We start from the raw sequence: 19,423 nt of genomic DNA, 5'->3' as shown, positions 1-19,423 counted from the left end.
AGCCTCCTTCGGTGGGGAATCCACGGGTGTCGGCTTTGACGGGGCCTCAGGGCTTTCCAGGGCAGGGGTCGGCTTTGGACCCCGACTCTCCCTCCACCTGGGGACTGTTGCCAGGTAGCCAGCCAGCTCCTTGCCTCTGTTGTCCCGCGGGCCACATGGGGCCCCCTCTGGTGGAGGCATGGGGGTTGGGGTTGGGTCCGGGGAGATGGGCGGCGCCCGGGAAGGGGTGATGGTGGGGGTGGGGTGAGACTGGGGTGGGGTGGCATGGGGTGGCATGAGGAGTTCGCGGGGGAGGTGCCCAGATAGGCTCAGGCAAAGCGGTCTGATCGCTTGGGGCATCCTTCCAGACAGGGGTAGACACTGTCTTGCTGGTGCCCTACCTACGGAGGTGCCTCGACGGGTCTGGTAGTGGCTAGGCGCTAGTCTCTCATCATTGGGGAACTGTAGTTTCCTACTAATCCTCCTCCTCCTCCTCCACCTCTTCCTCTACCTGCCCCCCCCCTCCTCCTGCTCCTGCTCCTGCTCCTGCTCCTCTTCCTCCTTTCCCCAGAGTAACCCCCTCCTCCTGGAGAATCTAGAAGCCTGGGATTGGGTTAGAGAGACTGTGTGCCTGTGCGCGCCTGTGCTTTCTCGCCGTCCGGAGAAACCTTGGTTCTCTCTTTGCAACTTGGAATGCCAGCTCCCAAGATTCCAGTTCTGCCCCATGTCCACCCCCACCCCCAGTCCCACCCCTATCCCCTATCGCCAGCCAGCGGGGCCATCCAGTCCCCCATTGAAGGTGCCTCCTCGTGAAGTGGGCCTCACGCCTGCCCTGCACGTGGGGGAGAAGAGAGAAAGGCAGGCTGTTCAGCGTGGAAGACGCTCCTGGGCGGACCGGTGGGGCCGAGGGAACTTGGAACTCGGGTCTTGGCGCTCTCTGCTCCTGGACGGTGGGGGGCAGAGGCAGGTCCCCCCGGGCCAGAACTCTCTTGGGCTATGTATCCTTCTTTCCACCGGGCCACCCGGCATCCCCCACCTACCGCTCCTTCCATCAAGGAAGAGTCAAGACGGCACGTCTGTCTGTTCCTTCTGCACCCACCTCTGGGGCTGAGCAGGACCTTCCTGAGCCTGGACTGTCATAAGGATGCTGTCGGCTGGCATCTGAAATCCACAGCACAGCTCAGCTCGGCACAGCACAGCTGAGCGCAGCACAGCACAGACCTCTCGGCTTGGCTCTGGGTAGATAGATAGATAGATGGATGGATGGATGGATGGATGGATGCACAGATAGATAGATAGATAGTTCCGCCGGAGGGCTTAGTGGAAGAGCGCCTGAGCGTCCAGCTTCTTGACTCCATGCCCATCTCGGTGGTTGGCCTCCACCTCACAGATTCCATCCCTGCGCCCAGGCCTTGGCCTCTCAGGTTGGGTTCAGGAGGCAACCAACTGTTGATACCTGGCATCCCATCCCACCGGGGACAAGCCCACCAGCCGAGCGAGCCCTAGAGGGCACCAGTGCGTGGGCGCTGCCCCTCGTGCACGCGCGCATGCCCGTAGGCACTCGGGCCTGCACACAAGCGTACACACACACTCGCGCATGCAGAAACACACTCAAGCACGCGTGTACGCAAGCACGCGATACGCAAGCAGGTGGACACCCAGACGCACATCCACACAAGCACGCACGCACAGCACACACACACACACAGACACACACACACACACACAATCATGCAAAAATGCACACACTCCCGAGCAGACCGAGACAAAAGCAGGCAAAACCCCAGACACACGTGCGCACTCACAAGCATGCACGCACAACACACGTGCACCCACATGGGGCTTCTCACACAAGCACGCACATTGCACATTACACACAGGCACGCAGGCACACAGGCACGCAGGTGGGAGCACACCCCATCCCCGGGAGTGGGTGGGTGGAGCCTGCTTGCTCTTAGACCGCGTCCACCGGGTGCATTGCGTGGAGGGGGCGAGGCGATCTCTTCCTGAACACATACACAGCGTTGTGCTGTGCGGGGCTGCGGTGCCAGGCGCACCTAGGCCCCTGGCCCTCGCCCTTCGCCCCTCGCTCCGGCTCCCAAGGGCATGCCGGTGGCCGTCCAGCTTCCACCCGTGACACCCACCCCGCGCAGCGAGTTAGTCTTAATTTCCTTCAGTGGTCCTGGCATTTCCTTCCCCACTCGGGTGTTTCCCCTCGTGGGTGGGTTTCCTGCGTGCCTGAGGGCTCTGAGCGGTGGGTGGATTTGGAACCTTGTGAGAGGTGCGCCGTCTTTCCGGGGTGCGGATTGTCCTGGTGGTGTCCTGGTCCTGGCTGGCCCTCGGCCCGCGGTCGCGAAGGCCAAAAGGGGCCGAAAGAGAAAAGGAAGAAAAAAAAAAAAGCCTACAGCACCCGGTATTCCCAGGCGGTCTCCCATCCAAGTACTAACCAGGCCCGACCCTGCTTAGCTTCCGAGATCAGACGAGATCGGGCGCGTTCAGGGTGGTATGGCCGTAGACGGAGGCGTGTGTCGCTGTCGTGCCCCAAGAGCCTGCTGCTGCTGCTGCTGCTGCTGCTGCTGCTGCTGCTGCTGCTGCTGCTGCTGCTGCTGCTGCTGCAACACTGGCCTGCGCTCCTGCACGCCAGCCCGCCCCCACGCCCCCACGCGCTCCTGAGTCCGAGTCCGGAAGGACGACGGACGGACGGACGGACGGACGATCCCCTCCCTCTAACCCGCCCGCCAGCCAGCCTGCCAGCTAGGCCGCCCTCTGCCCCGGCCCGGCCCGGAGCCGGGCTCCAGGGCCAGCAGCAGTCGCCAGGCAGCCCTACCCACCGACCTTGTCTCCCTCGTCTCCCGTTCCTCATCGGGCACCCTCACCGCGCCCCAACCGTGCCCCGCAAGCTGGCTCCTCCCTTGCCCGCCCTCAGCCTCCTTCGGTGGGGAATCCACGGGTGTCGGCTTTGACGGGGCCTCAGGGCTTTCCAGGGCAGGGGTCGGCTTTGGACCCCGACTCTCCCTCCACCTGGGGACTGTTGCCAGGTAGCCAGCCAGCTCCTTGCCTCTGTTGTCCCGCGGGCCACATGGGGCCCCCTCTGGTGGAGGCATGGGGGTTGGGGTTGGGTCCGGGGAGATGGGCGGCGCCCGGGAAGGGGTGATGGTGGGGGTGGGGTGAGACTGGGGTGGGGTGGCATGGGGTGGCATGAGGAGTTCGCGGGGGAGGTGCCCAGATAGGCTCAGGCAAAGCGGTCTGATCGCTTGGGGCATCCTTCCAGACAGGGGTAGACACTGTCTTGCTGGTGCCCTACCTACGGAGGTGCCTCGACGGGTCTGGTAGTGGCTAGGCGCTAGTCTCTCATCATTGGGGAACTGTAGTTTCCTACTAATCCTCCTCCTCCTCCTCCACCTCTTCCTCTACCTGCCCCCCCCCCTCCTCCTGCTCCTGCTCCTGCTCCTGCTCCTCTTCCTCCTTTCCCCAGAGTAACCCCCTCCTCCTGGAGAATCTAGAAGCCTGGGATTGGGTTAGAGAGACTGTGTGCCTGTGCGCGCCTGTGCTTTCTCGCCGTCCGGAGAAACCTTGGTTCTCTCTTTGCAACTTGGAATGCCAGCTCCCAAGATTCCAGTTCTGCCCCATGTCCACCCCCACCCCCAGTCCCACCCCTATCCCCTATCGCCAGCCAGCGGGGCCATCCAGTCCCCCATTGAAGGTGCCTCCTCGTGAAGTGGGCCTCACGCCTGCCCTGCACGTGGGGGAGAAGAGAGAAAGGCAGGCTGTTCAGCGTGGAAGACGCTCCTGGGCGGACCGGTGGGGCCGAGGGAACTTGGAACTCGGGTCTTGGCGCTCTCTGCTCCTGGACGGTGGGGGGCAGAGGCAGGTCCCCCCGGGCCAGAACTCTCTTGGGCTATGTATCCTTCTTTCCACCGGGCCACCCGGCATCCCCCACCTACCGCTCCTTCCATCAAGGAAGAGTCAAGACGGCACGTCTGTCTGTTCCTTCTGCACCCACCTCTGGGGCTGAGCAGGACCTTCCTGAGCCTGGACTGTCATAAGGATGCTGTCGGCTGGCATCTGAAATCCACAGCACAGCTCAGCTCGGCACAGCACAGCTGAGCGCAGCACAGCACAGACCTCTCGGCTTGGCTCTGGGTAGATAGATAGATAGATGGATGGATGGATGGATGGATGGATGCACAGATAGATAGATAGATAGTTCCGCCGGAGGGCTTAGTGGAAGAGCGCCTGAGCGTCCAGCTTCTTGACTCCATGCCCATCTCGGTGGTTGGCCTCCACCTCACAGATTCCATCCCTGCGCCCAGGCCTTGGCCTCTCAGGTTGGGTTCAGGAGGCAACCAACTGTTGATACCTGGCATCCCATCCCACCGGGGACAAGCCCACCAGCCGAGCGAGCCCTAGAGGGCACCAGTGCGTGGGCGCTGCCCCTCGTGCACGCGCGCATGCCCGTAGGCACTCGGGCCTGCACACAAGCGTACACACACACTCGCGCATGCAGAAACACACTCAAGCACGCGTGTACGCAAGCACGCGATACGCAAGCAGGTGGACACCCAGACGCACATCCACACAAGCACGCACGCACAGCACACACACACACACAGACACACACACACACACACAATCATGCAAAAATGCACACACTCCCGAGCAGACCGAGACAAAAGCAGGCAAAACCCCAGACACACGTGCGCACTCACAAGCATGCACGCACAACACACGTGCACCCACATGGGGCTTCTCACACAAGCACGCACATTGCACATTACACACAGGCACGCAGGCACACAGGCACGCAGGTGGGAGCACACCCCATCCCCGGGAGTGGGTGGGTGGAGCCTGCTTGCTCTTAGACCGCGTCCACCGGGTGCATTGCGTGGAGGGGGCGAGGCGATCTCTTCCTGAACACATACACAGCGTTGTGCTGTGCGGGGCTGCGGTGCCAGGCGCACCTAGGCCCCTGGCCCTCGCCCTTCGCCCCTCGCTCCGGCTCCCAAGGGCATGCCGGTGGCCGTCCAGCTTCCACCCGTGACACCCACCCCGCGCAGCGAGTTAGTCTTAATTTCCTTCAGTGGTCCTGGCATTTCCTTCCCCACTCGGGTGTTTCCCCTCGTGGGTGGGTTTCCTGCGTGCCTGAGGGCTCTGAGCGGTGGGTGGATTTGGAACCTTGTGAGAGGTGCGCCGTCTTTCCGGGGTGCGGATTGTCCTGGTGGTGTCCTGGTCCTGGCTGGCCCTCGGCCCGCGGTCGCGAAGGCCAAAAGGGGCCGAAAGAGAAAAGGAAGAAAAAAAAAAAAGCCTACAGCACCCGGTATTCCCAGGCGGTCTCCCATCCAAGTACTAACCAGGCCCGACCCTGCTTAGCTTCCGAGATCAGACGAGATCGGGCGCGTTCAGGGTGGTATGGCCGTAGACGGAGGCGTGTGTCGCTGTCGTGCCCCAAGAGCTGCTGCTGCTGCTGCTGCTGCTGCTGCTGCTGCTGCTGCTGCTGCTGCTGCTGCTGCTGCAACACTGGCCTGCGCTCCTGCACGCCAGCCCGCCCCCACGCCCCCACGCGCTCCTGAGTCCGAGTCCGGAAGGACGACGGACGGACGGACGGACGATCCCCTCCCTCTAACCCGCCCGCCAGCCAGCCTGCCAGCTAGGCCGCCCTCTGCCCCGGCCCGGCCCGGAGCCGGGCTCCAGGGCCAGCAGCAGTCGCCAGGCAGCCCTACCCACCGACCTTGTCTCCCTCGTCTCCCGTTCCTCATCGGGCACCCTCACCGCGCCCCAACCGTGCCCCGCAAGCTGGCTCCTCCCTTGCCCGCCCTCAGCCTCCTTCGGTGGGGAATCCACGGGTGTCGGCTTTGACGGGGCCTCAGGGCTTTCCAGGGCAGGGGTCGGCTTTGGACCCCGACTCTCCCTCCACCTGGGGACTGTTGCCAGGTAGCCAGCCAGCTCCTTGCCTCTGTTGTCCCGCGGGCCACATGGGGCCCCCTCTGGTGGAGGCATGGGGGTTGGGGTTGGGTCCGGGGAGATGGGCGGCGCCCGGGAAGGGGTGATGGTGGGGGTGGGGTGAGACTGGGGTGGGGTGGCATGGGGTGGCATGAGGAGTTCGCGGGGGAGGTGCCCAGATAGGCTCAGGCAAAGCGGTCTGATCGCTTGGGGCATCCTTCCAGACAGGGGTAGACACTGTCTTGCTGGTGCCCTACCTACGGAGGTGCCTCGACGGGTCTGGTAGTGGCTAGGCGCTAGTCTCTCATCATTGGGGAACTGTAGTTTCCTACTAATCCTCCTCCTCCTCCTCCACCTCTTCCTCTACCTGCCCCCCCCCTCCTCCTGCTCCTGCTCCTGCTCCTGCTCCTCTTCCTCCTTTCCCCAGAGTAACCCCCTCCTCCTGGAGAATCTAGAAGCCTGGGATTGGGTTAGAGAGACTGTGTGCCTGTGCGCGCCTGTGCTTTCTCGCCGTCCGGAGAAACCTTGGTTCTCTCTTTGCAACTTGGAATGCCAGCTCCCAAGATTCCAGTTCTGCCCCATGTCCACCCCCACCCCCAGTCCCACCCCTATCCCCTATCGCCAGCCAGCGGGGCCATCCAGTCCCCCATTGAAGGTGCCTCCTCGTGAAGTGGGCCTCACGCCTGCCCTGCACGTGGGGGAGAAGAGAGAAAGGCAGGCTGTTCAGCGTGGAAGACGCTCCTGGGCGGACCGGTGGGGCCGAGGGAACTTGGAACTCGGGTCTTGGCGCTCTCTGCTCCTGGACGGTGGGGGGCAGAGGCAGGTCCCCCCGGGCCAGAACTCTCTTGGGCTATGTATCCTTCTTTCCACCGGGCCACCCGGCATCCCCCACCTACCGCTCCTTCCATCAAGGAAGAGTCAAGACGGCACGTCTGTCTGTTCCTTCTGCACCCACCTCTGGGGCTGAGCAGGACCTTCCTGAGCCTGGACTGTCATAAGGATGCTGTCGGCTGGCATCTGAAATCCACAGCACAGCTCAGCTCGGCACAGCACAGCTGAGCGCAGCACAGCACAGACCTCTCGGCTTGGCTCTGGGTAGATAGATAGATAGATGGATGGATGGATGGATGGATGGATGCACAGATAGATAGATAGATAGTTCCGCCGGAGGGCTTAGTGGAAGAGCGCCTGAGCGTCCAGCTTCTTGACTCCATGCCCATCTCGGTGGTTGGCCTCCACCTCACAGATTCCATCCCTGCGCCCAGGCCTTGGCCTCTCAGGTTGGGTTCAGGAGGCAACCAACTGTTGATACCTGGCATCCCATCCCACCGGGGACAAGCCCACCAGCCGAGCGAGCCCTAGAGGGCACCAGTGCGTGGGCGCTGCCCCTCGTGCACGCGCGCATGCCCGTAGGCACTCGGGCCTGCACACAAGCGTACACACACACTCGCGCATGCAGAAACACACTCAAGCACGCGTGTACGCAAGCACGCGATACGCAAGCAGGTGGACACCCAGACGCACATCCACACAAGCACGCACGCACAGCACACACACACACACAGACACACACACACACACACAATCATGCAAAAATGCACACACTCCCGAGCAGACCGAGACAAAAGCAGGCAAAACCCCAGACACACGTGCGCACTCACAAGCATGCACGCACAACACACGTGCACCCACATGGGGCTTCTCACACAAGCACGCACATTGCACATTACACACAGGCACGCAGGCACACAGGCACGCAGGTGGGAGCACACCCCATCCCCGGGAGTGGGTGGGTGGAGCCTGCTTGCTCTTAGACCGCGTCCACCGGGTGCATTGCGTGGAGGGGGCGAGGCGATCTCTTCCTGAACACATACACAGCGTTGTGCTGTGCGGGGCTGCGGTGCCAGGCGCACCTAGGCCCCTGGCCCTCGCCCTTCGCCCCTCGCTCCGGCTCCCAAGGGCATGCCGGTGGCCGTCCAGCTTCCACCCGTGACACCCACCCCGCGCAGCGAGTTAGTCTTAATTTCCTTCAGTGGTCCTGGCATTTCCTTCCCCACTCGGGTGTTTCCCCTCGTGGGTGGGTTTCCTGCGTGCCTGAGGGCTCTGAGCGGTGGGTGGATTTGGAACCTTGTGAGAGGTGCGCCGTCTTTCCGGGGTGCGGATTGTCCTGGTGGTGTCCTGGTCCTGGCTGGCCCTCGGCCCGCGGTCGCGAAGGCCAAAAGGGGCCGAAAGAGAAAAGGAAGAAAAAAAAAAAAAGCCTACAGCACCCGGTATTCCCAGGCGGTCTCCCATCCAAGTACTAACCAGGCCCGACCCTGCTTAGCTTCCGAGATCAGACGAGATCGGGCGCGTTCAGGGTGGTATGGCCGTAGACGGAGGCGTGTGTCGCTGTCGTGCCCCAAGAGCCTGCTGCTGCTGCTGCTGCTGCTGCTGCTGCTGCTGCTGCTGCTGCTGCTGCTGCTGCTGCTGCTGCAACACTGGCCTGCGCTCCTGCACGCCAGCCCGCCCCCACGCCCCCACGCGCTCCTGAGTCCGAGTCCGGAAGGACGACGGACGGACGGACGGACGATCCCCTCCCTCTAACCCGCCCGCCAGCCAGCCTGCCAGCTAGGCCGCCCTCTGCCCCGGCCCGGCCCGGAGCCGGGCTCCAGGGCCAGCAGCAGTCGCCAGGCAGCCCTACCCACCGACCTTGTCTCCCTCGTCTCCCGTTCCTCATCGGGCACCCTCACCGCGCCCCAACCGTGCCCCGCAAGCTGGCTCCTCCCTTGCCCGCCCTCAGCCTCCTTCGGTGGGGAATCCACGGGTGTCGGCTTTGACGGGGCCTCAGGGCTTTCCAGGGCAGGGGTCGGCTTTGGACCCCGACTCTCCCTCCACCTGGGGACTGTTGCCAGGTAGCCAGCCAGCTCCTTGCCTCTGTTGTCCCGCGGGCCACATGGGGCCCCCTCTGGTGGAGGCATGGGGGTTGGGGTTGGGTCCGGGGAGATGGGCGGCGCCCGGGAAGGGGTGATGGTGGGGGTGGGGTGAGACTGGGGTGGGGTGGCATGGGGTGGCATGAGGAGTTCGCGGGGGAGGTGCCCAGATAGGCTCAGGCAAAGCGGTCTGATCGCTTGGGGCATCCTTCCAGACAGGGGTAGACACTGTCTTGCTGGTGCCCTACCTACGGAGGTGCCTCGACGGGTCTGGTAGTGGCTAGGCGCTAGTCTCTCATCATTGGGGAACTGTAGTTTCCTACTAATCCTCCTCCTCCTCCTCCACCTCTTCCTCTACCTGCCCCCCCCCCTCCTCCTGCTCCTGCTCCTGCTCCTGCTCCTCTTCCTCCTTTCCCCAGAGTAACCCCCTCCTCCTGGAGAATCTAGAAGCCTGGGATTGGGTTAGAGAGACTGTGTGCCTGTGCGCGCCTGTGCTTTCTCGCCGTCCGGAGAAACCTTGGTTCTCTCTTTGCAACTTGGAATGCCAGCTCCCAAGATTCCAGTTCTGCCCCATGTCCACCCCCACCCCCAGTCCCACCCCTATCCCCTATAGCCAGCCAGCGGGGCCATCCAGTCCCCCATTGAAGGTGCCTCCTCGTGAAGTGGGCCTCACGCCTGCCCTGCACGTGGGGGAGAAGAGAGAAAGGCAGGCTGTTCAGCGTGGAAGACGCTCCTGGGCGGACCGGTGGGGCCGAGGGAACTTGGAACTCGGGTCTTGGCGCTCTCTGCTCCTGGACGGTGGGGGGCAGAGGCAGGTCCCCCCGGGCCAGAACTCTCTTGGGCTATGTATCCTTCTTTCCACCGGGCCACCCGGCATCCCCCACCTACCGCTCCTTCCATCAAGGAAGAGTCAAGACGGCACGTCTGTCTGTTCCTTCTGCACCCACCTCTGGGGCTGAGCAGGACCTTCCTGAGCCTGGACTGTCATAAGGATGCTGTCGGCTGGCATCTGAAATCCACAGCACAGCTCAGCTCGGCACAGCACAGCTGAGCGCAGCACAGCACAGACCTCTCGGCTTGGCTCTGGGTAGATAGATAGATAGATGGATGGATGGATGGATGGATGGATGCACAGATAGATAGATAGATAGTTCCGCCGGAGGGCTTAGTGGAAGAGCGCCTGAGCGTCCAGCTTCTTGACTCCATGCCCATCTCGGTGGTTGGCCTCCACCTCACAGATTCCATCCCTGCGCCCAGGCCTTGGCCTCTCAGGTTGGGTTCAGGAGGCAACCAACTGTTGATACCTGGCATCCCATCCCACCGGGGACAAGCCCACCAGCCGAGCGAGCCCTAGAGGGCACCAGTGCGTGGGCGCTGCCCCTCGTGCACGCGCGCATGCCCGTAGGCACTCGGGCCTGCACACAAGCGTACACACACACTCGCGCATGCAGAAACACACTCAAGCACGCGTGTACGCAAGCACGCGATACGCAAGCAGGTGGACACCCAGACGCACATCCACACAAGCACGCACGCACAGCACACACACACACACAGACACACACACACACACACAATCATGCAAAAATGCACACACTCCCGAGCAGACCGAGACAAAAGCAGGCAAAACCCCAGACACACGTGCGCACTCACAAGCATGCACGCACAACACACGTGCACCCACATGGGGCTTCTCACACAAGCACGCACATTGCACATTACACACAGGCACGCAGGCACACAGGCACGCAGGTGGGAGCACACCCCATCCCCGGGAGTGGGTGGGTGGAGCCTGCTTGCTCTTAGACCGCGTCCACCGGGTGCATTGCGTGGAGGGGGCGAGGCGATCTCTTCCTGAACACATACACAGCGTTGTGCTGTGCGGGGCTGCGGTGCCAGGCGCACCTAGGCCCCTGGCCCTCGCCCTTCGCCCCTCGCTCCGGCTCCCAAGGGCATGCCGGTGGCCGTCCAGCTTCCACCCGTGACACCCACCCCGCGCAGCGAGTTAGTCTTAATTTCCTTCAGTGGTCCTGGCATTTCCTTCCCCACTCGGGTGTTTCCCCTCGTGGGTGGGTTTCCTGCGTGCCTGAGGGCTCTGAGCGGTGGGTGGATTTGGAACCTTGTGAGAGGTGCGCCGTCTTTCCGGGGTGCGGATTGTCCTGGTGGTGTCCTGGTCCTGGCTGGCCCTCGGCCCGCGGTCGCGAAGGCCAAAAGGGGCCGAAAGAGAAAAGGAAGAAAAAAAAAAAAAGCCTACAGCACCCGGTATTCCCAGGCGGTCTCCCATCCAAGTACTAACCAGGCCCGACCCTGCTTAGCTTCCGAGATCAGACGAGATCGGGCGCGTTCAGGGTGGTATGGCCGTAGACGGAGGCGTGTGTCGCTGTCGTGCCCCAAGAGCCTGCTGCTGCTGCTGCTGCTGCTGCTGCTGCTGCTGCTGCTGCTGCTGCTGCTGCTGCTGCAACACTGGCCTGCGCTCCTGCACGCCAGCCCGCCCCCACGCCCCCACGCGCTCCTGAGTCCGAGTCCGGAAGGACGACGGACGGACGGACGGACGATCCCCTCCCTCTAACCCGCCCGCCAGCCAGCCTGCCAGCTAGGCCGCCCTCTGCCCCGGCCCGGAGCCGGGCTCCAGGGCCAGCAGCAGTCGCCAGGCAGCCCTACCCACCGACCTTGTCTCCCTCGTCTCCCGTTCCTCATCGGGCACCCTCACCGCGCCCCAACCGTGCCCCGCAAGCTGGCTCCTCCCTTGCCCGCCCTCAGCCTCCTTCGGTGGGGAATCCACGGGTGTCGGCTTTGACGGGGCCTCAGGGCTTTCCAGGGCAGGGGTCGGCTTTGGACCCCGACTCTCCCTCCACCTGGGGACTGTTGCCAGGTAGCCAGCCAGCTCCTTGCCTCTGTTGTCCCGCGGGCCACATGGGGCCCCCTCTGGTGGAGGCATGGGGGTTGGGGTTGGGTCCGGGGAGATGGGCGGCGCCCGGGAAGGGGTGATGGTGGGGGTGGGGTGAGACTGGGGTGGGGTGGCATGGGGTGGCATGAGGAGTTCGCGGGGGAGGTGCCCAGATAGGCTCAGGCAAAGCGGTCTGATCGCTTGGGGCATCCTTCCAGACAGGGGTAGACACTGTCTTGCTGGTGCCCTACCTACGGAGGTGCCTCGACGGGTCTGGTAGTGGCTAGGCGCTAGTCTCTCATCATTGGGGAACTGTAGTTTCCTACTAATCCTCCTCCTCCTCCTCCACCTCTTCCTCTACCTGCCCCCCCCCCCTCCTCCTGCTCCTGCTCCTGCTCCTGCTCCTCTTCCTCCTTTCCCCAGAGTAACCCCCTCCTCCTGGAGAATCTAGAAGCCTGGGATTGGGTTAGAGAGACTGTGTGCCTGTGCGCGCCTGTGCTTTCTCGCCGTCCGGAGAAACCTTGGTTCTCTCTTTGCAACTTGGAATGCCAGCTCCCAAGATTCCAGTTCTGCCCCATGTCCACCCCCACCCCCAGTCCCACCCCTATCCCCTATAGCCAGCCAGCGGGGCCATCCAGTCCCCCATTGAAGGTGCCTCCTCGTGAAGTGGGCCTCACGCCTGCCCTGCACGTGGGGGAGAAGAGAGAAAGGCAGGCTGTTCAGCGTGGAAGACGCTCCTGGGCGGACCGGTGGGGCCGAGGGAACTTGGAACTCGGGTCTTGGCGCTCTCTGCTCCTGGACGGTGGGGGGCAGAGGCAGGTCCCCCCGGGCCAGAACTCTCTTGGGCTATGTATCCTTCTTTCCACCGGGCCACCCGGCATCCCCCACCTACCGCTCCTTCCATCAAGGAAGAGTCAAGACGGCACGTCTGTCTGTTCCTTCTGCACCCACCTCTGGGGCTGAGCAGGACCTTCCTGAGCCTGGACTGTCATAAGGATGCTGTCGGCTGGCATCTGAAATCCACAGCACAGCTCAGCTCGGCACAGCACAGCTGAGCGCAGCACAGCACAGACCTCTCGGCTTGGCTCTGGGTAGATAGATAGATAGATGGATGGATGGATGGATGGATGGATGCACAGATAGATAGATAGATAGTTCCGCCGGAGGGCTTAGTGGAAGAGCGCCTGAGCGTCCAGCTTCTTGACTCCATGCCCATCTCGGTGGTTGGCCTCCACCTCACAGATTCCATCCCTGCGCCCAGGCCTTGGCCTCTCAGGTTGGGTTCAGGAGGCAACCAACTGTTGATACCTGGCATCCCATCCCACCGGGGACAAGCCCACCAGCCGAGCGAGCCCTAGAGGGCACCAGTGCGTGGGCGCTGCCCCTCGTGCACGCGCGCATGCCCGTAGGCACTCGGGCCTGCACACAAGCGTACACACACACTCGCGCATGCAGAAACACACTCAAGCACGCGTGTACGCAAGCACGCGATACGCAAGCAGGTGGACACCCAGACGCACATCCACACAAGCACGCACGCACAGCACACACACACACACAGACACACACACACACACACAATCATGCAAAAATGCACACACTCCCGAGCAGACCGAGACAAAAGCAGGCAAAACCCCAGACACACGTGCGCACTCACAAGCATGCACGCACAACACACGTGCACCCACATGGGGCTTCTCACACAAGCACGCACATTGCACATTACACACAGGCACGCAGGCACACAGGCACGCAGGTGGGAGCACACCCCATCCCCGGGAGTGGGTGGGTGGAGCCTGCTTGCTCTTAGACCGCGTCCACCGGGTGCATTGCGTGGAGGGGGCGAGGCGATCTCTTCCTGAACACATACACAGCGTTGTGCTGTGCGGGGCTGCGGTGCCAGGCGCACCTAGGCCCCTGGCCCTCGCCCTTCGCCCCTCGCTCCGGCTCCCAAGGGCATGCCGGTGGCCGTCCAGCTTCCACCCGTGACACCCACCCCGCGCAGCGAGTTAGTCTTAATTTCCTTCAGTGGTCCTGGCATTTCCTTCCCCACTCGGGTGTTTCCCCTCGTGGGTGGGTTTCCTGCGTGCCTGAGGGCTCTGAGCGGTGGGTGGATTTGGAACCTTGTGAGAGGTGCGCCGTCTTTCCGGGGTGCGGATTGTCCTGGTGGTGTCCTGGTCCTGGCTGGCCCTCGGCCCGCGGTCGCGAAGGCCAAAAGGGGCCGAAAGAGAAAAGGAAGAAAAAAAAAAAAGCCTACAGCACCCGGTATTCCCAGGCGGTCTCCCATCCAAGTACTAACCAGGCCCGACCCTGCTTAGCTTCCGAGATCAGACGAGATCGGGCGCGTTCAGGGTGGTATGGCCGTAGACGGAGGCGTGTGTCGCTGTCGTGCCCCAAGAGCCTGCTGCTGCTGCTGCTGCTGCTGCTGCTGCTGCTGCTGCTGCTGCTGCTGCTGCTGCAACACTGGCCTGCGCTCCTGCACGCCAGCCCGCCCCCACGCCCCCACGCGCTCCTGAGTCCGAGTCCGGAAGGACGACGGACGGACGGACGGACGATCCCCTCCCTCTAACCCGCCCGCCAGCCAGCCTGCCAGCTAGGCCGCCCTCTGCCCCGGCCCGGCCCGGAGCCGGGCTCCAGGGCCAGCAGCAGTCGCCAGGCAGCCCTACCCACCGACCTTGTCTCCCTCGTCTCCCGTTCCTCATCGGGCACCCTCACCGCGCCCCAACCGTGCCCCGCAAGCTGGCTCCTCCCTTGCCCGCCCTCAGCCTCCTTCGGTGGGGAATCCACGGGTGTCGGCTTTGACGGGGCCTCAGGGCTTTCCAGGGCAGGGGTCGGCTTTGGACCCCGACTCTCCCTCCACCTGGGGACTGTTGCCAGGTAGCCAGCCAGCTCCTTGCCTCTGTTGTCCCGCGGGCCACATGGGGCCCCCTCTGGTGGAGGCATGGGGGTTGGGGTTGGGTCCGGGGAGATGGGCGGCGCCCGGGAAGGGGTGATGGTGGGGGTGGGGTGAGACTGGGGTGGGGTGGCATGGGGTGGCATGAGGAGTTCGCGGGGGAGGTGCCCAGATAGGCTCAGGCAAAGCGGTCTGATCGCTTGGGGCATCCTTCCAGACAGGGGTAGACACTGTCTTGCTGGTGCCCTACCTACGGAGGTGCCTCGACGGGTCTGGTAGTGGCTAGGCGCTAGTCTCTCATCATTGGGGAACTGTAGTTTCCTACTAATCCTCCTCCTCCTCCTCCACCTCTTCCTCTACCTGCCCCCCCCCTCCTCCTGCTCCTGCTCCTGCTCCTGCTCCTCTTCCTCCTTTCCCCAGAGTAACCCCCTCCTCCTGGAGAATCTAGAAGCCTGGGATTGGGTTAGAGAGACTGTGTGCCTGTGCGCGCCTGTGCTTTCTCGCCGTCCGGAGAAACCTTGGTTCTCTCTTTGCAACTTGGAATGCCAGCTCCCAAGATTCCAGTTCTGCCCCATGTCCACCCCCACCCCCAGTCCCACCCCTATCCCCTATCGCCAGCCAGCGGGGCCATCCAGTCCCCCATTGAAGGTGCCTCCTCGTGAAGTGGGCCTCACGCCTGCCCTGCACGTGGGGGAGAAGAGAGAAAGGCAGGCTGTTCAGCGTGGAAGACGCTCCTGGGCGGACCGGTGGGGCCGAGGGAACTTGGAACTCGGGTCTTGGCGCTCTCTGCTCCTGGACGGTGGGGGGCAGAGGCAGGTCCCCCCGGGCCAGAACTCTCTTGGGCTATGTATCCTTCTTTCCACCGGGCCACCCGGCATCCCCCACCTACCGCTCCTTCCATCAAGGAAGAGTCAAGACGGCACGTCTGTCTGTTCCTTCTGCACCCACCTCTGGGGCTGAGCAGGACCTTCCTGAGCCTGGACTGTCATAAGGATGCTGTCGGCTGGCATCTGAAATCCACAGCACAGCTCAGCTCGGCACAGCACAGCTGAGCGCAGCACAGCACAGACCTCTCGGCTTGGCTCTGGGTAGATAGATAGATAGATGGATGGATGGATGGATGGATGGATGCACAGATAGATAGATAGATAGTTCCGCCGGAGGGCTTAGTGGAAGAGCGCCTGAGCGTCCAGCTTCTTGACTCCATGCCCATCTCGGTGGTTGGCCTCCACCTCACAGATTCCATCCCTGCGCCCAGGCCTTGGCCTCTCAGGTTGGGTTCAGGAGGCAACCAACTGTTGATACCTGGCATCCCATCCCACCGGGGACAAGCCCACCAGCCGAGCGAGCCCTAGAGGGCACCAGTGCGTGGGCGCTGCCCCTCGTGCACGCGCGCATGCCCGTAGGCACTCGGGCCTGCACACAAGCGTACACACACACTCGCGCATGCAGAAACACACTCAAGCACGCGTGTACGCAAGCACGCGATACGCAAGCAGGTGGACACCCAGACGCACATCCACACAAGCACGCACGCACAGCACACACACACACACAGACACACACACACACACACAATCATGCAAAAATGCACACACTCCCGAGCAGACCGAGACAAAAGCAGGCAAAACCCCAGACACACGTGCGCACTCACAAGCATGCACGCACAACACACGTGCACCCACATGGGGCTTCTCACACAAGCACGCACATTGCACATTACACACAGGCACGCAGGCACACAGGCACGCAGGTGGGAGCACACCCCATCCCCGGGAGTGGGTGGGTGGAGCCTGCTTGCTCTTAGACCGCGTCCACCGGGTGCATTGCGTGGAGGGGGCGAGGCGATCTCTTCCTGAACACATACACAGCGTTGTGCTGTGCGGGGCTGCGGTGCCAGGCGCACCTAGGCCCCTGGCCCTCGCCCTTCGCCCCTCGCTCCGGCTCCCAAGGGCATGCCGGTGGCCGTCCAGCTTCCACCCGTGACACCCACCCCGCGCAGCGAGTTAGTCTTAATTTCCTTCAGTGGTCCTGGCATTTCCTTCCCCACTCGGGTGTTTCCCCTCGTGGGTGGGTTTCCTGCGTGCCTGAGGGCTCTGAGCGGTGGGTGGATTTGGAACCTTGTGAGAGGTGCGCCGTCTTTCCGGGGTGCGGATTGTCCTGGTGGTGTCCTGGTCCTGGCTGGCCCTCGGCCCGCGGTCGCGAAGGCCAAAAGGGGCCGAAAGAGAAAAGGAAGAAAAAAAAAAAAGCCTACAGCACCCGGTATTCCCAGGCGGTCTCCCATCCAAGTACTAACCAGGCCCGACCCTGCTTAGCTTCCGAGATCAGACGAGATCGGGCGCGTTCAGGGTGGTATGGCCGTAGACGGAGGCGTGTGTCGCTGTCGTGCCCCAAGAGCCTGCTGCTGCTGCTGCTGCTGCTGCTGCTGCTGCTGCTGCTGCTGCTGCTGCTGCTGCTGCTGCTGCAACACTGGCCTGCGCTCCTGCACGCCAGCCCGCCCCCACGCCCCCACGCGCTCCTGAGTCCGAGTCCGGAAGGACGACGGACGGACGGACGGACGATCCCCTCCCTCTAACCCGCCCGCCAGCCAGCCTGCCAGCTAGGCCGCCCTCTGCCCCGGCCCGGCCCGGAGCCGGGCTCCAGGGCCAGCAGCAGTCGCCAGGCAGCCCTACCCACCGACCTTGTCTCCCTCGTCTCCCGTTCCTCATCGGGCACCCTCACCGCGCCCCAACCGTGCCCCGCAAGCTGGCTCCTCCCTTGCCCGCCCTCAGCCTCCTTCGGTGGGGAATCCACGGGTGTCGGCTTTGACGGGGCCTCAGGGCTTTCCAGGGCAGGGGTCGGCTTTGGACCCCGACTCTCCCTCCACCTGGGGACTGTTGCCAGGTAGCCAGCCAGCTCCTTGCCTCTGTTGTCCCGCGGGCCACATGGGGCCCCCTCTGGTGGAGGCATGGGGGTTGGGGTTGGGTCCGGGGAGATGGGCGGCGCCCGGGAAGGGGTGATGGTGGGGGTGGGGTGAGACTGGGGTGGGGTGGCATGGGGTGGCATGAGGAGTTCGCGGGGGAGGTGCCCAGATAGGCTCAGGCAAAGCGGTCTGATCGCTTGGGGCATCCTTCCAGACAGGGGTAGACACTGTCTTGCTGGTGCCCTACCTACGGAGGTGCCTCGACGGGTCTGGTAGTGGCTAGGCGCTAGTCTCTCATCATTGGGGAACTGTAGTTTCCTACTAATCCTCCTCCTCCTCCTCCACCTCTTCCTCTACCTGCCCCCCCCCCTCCTCCTGCTCCTGCTCCTGCTCCTGCTCCTCTTCCTCCTTTCCCCAGAGTAACCCCCTCCTCCTGGAGAATCTAGAAGCCTGGGATTGGGTTAGAGAGACTGTGTGCCTGTGCGCGCCTGTGCTTTCTCGCCGTCCGGAGAAACCTTGGTTCTCTCTTTGCAACTTGGAATGCCAGCTCCCAAGATTCCAGTTCTGCCCCATGTCCACCCCCACCCCCAGTCCCACCCCTATCCCCTATCGCCAGCCAGCGGGGCCATCCAGTCCCCCATTGAAGGTGCCTCCTCGTGAAGTGGGCCTCACGCCTGCCCTGCACGTGGGGGAGAAGAGAGAAAGGCAGGCTGTTCAGCGTGGAAGACGCTCCTGGGCGGACCGGTGGGGCCGAGGGAACTTGGAACTCGGGTCTTGGCGCTCTCTGCTCCTGGACGGTGGGGGGCAGAGGCAGGTCCCCCCGGGCCAGAACTCTCTTGGGCTATGTATCCTTCTTTCCACCGGGCCACCCGGCATCCCCCACCTACCGCTCCTTCCATCAAGGAAGAGTCAAGACGGCACGTCTGTCTGTTCCTTCTGCACCCACCTCTGGGGCTGAGCAGGACCTTCCTGAGCCTGGACTGTCATAAGGATGCTGTCGGCTGGCATCTGAAATCCACAGCACAGCTCAGCTCGGCACAGCACAGCTGAGCGCAGCACAGCACAGACCTCTCGGCTTGGCTCTGGGTAGATAGATAGATAGATGGATGGATGGATGGATGGATGGATGCACAGATAGATAGATAGATAGTTCCGCCGGAGGGCTTAGTGGAAGAGCGCCTGAGCGTCCAGCTTCTTGACTCCATGCCCATCTCGGTGGTTGGCCTCCACCTCACAGATTCCATCCCTGCGCCCAGGCCTTGGCCTCTCAGGTTGGGTTCAGGAGGCAACCAACTGTTGATACCTGGCATCCCATCCCACCGGGGACAAGCCCACCAGCCGAGCGAGCCCTAGAGGGCACCAGTGCGTGGGCGCTGCCCCTCGTGCACGCGCGCATGCCCGTAGGCACTCGGGCCTGCACACAAGCGTACACACACACTCGCGCATGCAGAAACACACTCAAGCACGCGTGTACGCAAGCACGCGATACGCAAGCAGGTGGACACCCAGACGCACATCCACACAAGCACGCACGCACAGCACACACACACACACAGACACACACACACACACACAATCATGCAAAAATGCACACACTCCCGAGCAGACCGAGACAAAAGCAGGCAAAACCCCAGACACACGTGCGCACTCACAAGCATGCACGCACAACACACGTGCACCCACATGGGGCTTCTCACACAAGCACGCACATTGCACATTACACACAGGCACGCAGGCACACAGGCACGCAGGTGGGAGCACACCCCATCCCCGGGAGTGGGTGGGTGGAGCCTGCTTGCTCTTAGACCGCGTCCACCGGGTGCATTGCGTGGAGGGGGCGAGGCGATCTCTTCCTGAACACATACACAGCGTTGTGCTGTGCGGGGCTGCGGTGCCAGGCGCACCTAGGCCCC

The 19,423-nt window shown here is 63.2% G+C and overlaps 6 non-coding genes across 6 annotated transcripts; all 6 read right to left on the bottom strand.

Moving 5' to 3' along the window:
- Window positions 1-2,377: 2,377 nt before the first annotated feature.
- Window positions 2,378-2,496, bottom strand: LOC121447773. Its single transcript, XR_005974294.1, has one exon. It is a non-coding gene; the product is annotated as a 5S ribosomal RNA (ribosomal RNA).
- Window positions 2,497-5,281: 2,785 nt separating this feature from the next.
- LOC121447772 lies at window positions 5,282-5,400 on the bottom strand. The gene has a single exon (XR_005974293.1). It is a non-coding gene; the product is annotated as a 5S ribosomal RNA (ribosomal RNA).
- Window positions 5,401-8,174: 2,774 nt separating this feature from the next.
- Window positions 8,175-8,293, bottom strand: LOC121447771. Its single transcript, XR_005974292.1, has one exon. It is a non-coding gene; the product is annotated as a 5S ribosomal RNA (ribosomal RNA).
- Window positions 8,294-11,075: 2,782 nt separating this feature from the next.
- LOC121447770 lies at window positions 11,076-11,194 on the bottom strand. Its single transcript, XR_005974291.1, has one exon. It is a non-coding gene; the product is annotated as a 5S ribosomal RNA (ribosomal RNA).
- Window positions 11,195-13,965: 2,771 nt separating this feature from the next.
- On the bottom strand, window positions 13,966-14,084 carry LOC121447769. The gene has a single exon (XR_005974290.1). It is a non-coding gene; the product is annotated as a 5S ribosomal RNA (ribosomal RNA).
- A 2,771-nt stretch (window positions 14,085-16,855) lies between these two features.
- Window positions 16,856-16,974, bottom strand: LOC121447768. Its single transcript, XR_005974289.1, has one exon. It is a non-coding gene; the product is annotated as a 5S ribosomal RNA (ribosomal RNA).
- Between the last annotated feature and the right edge of the window lie 2,449 nt (window positions 16,975-19,423).

This window comes from Microtus oregoni, unplaced genomic scaffold, assembly GCF_018167655.1.
Source record: "Microtus oregoni isolate MIOR12 unplaced genomic scaffold, Mior012 000004F_ref0000308, whole genome shotgun sequence".
In the NCBI taxonomy this organism is placed as follows: Eukaryota; Metazoa; Chordata; class Mammalia; order Rodentia; family Cricetidae; genus Microtus; species Microtus oregoni.
This window is presented reverse-complemented; position numbering and strand designations above follow the sequence as displayed.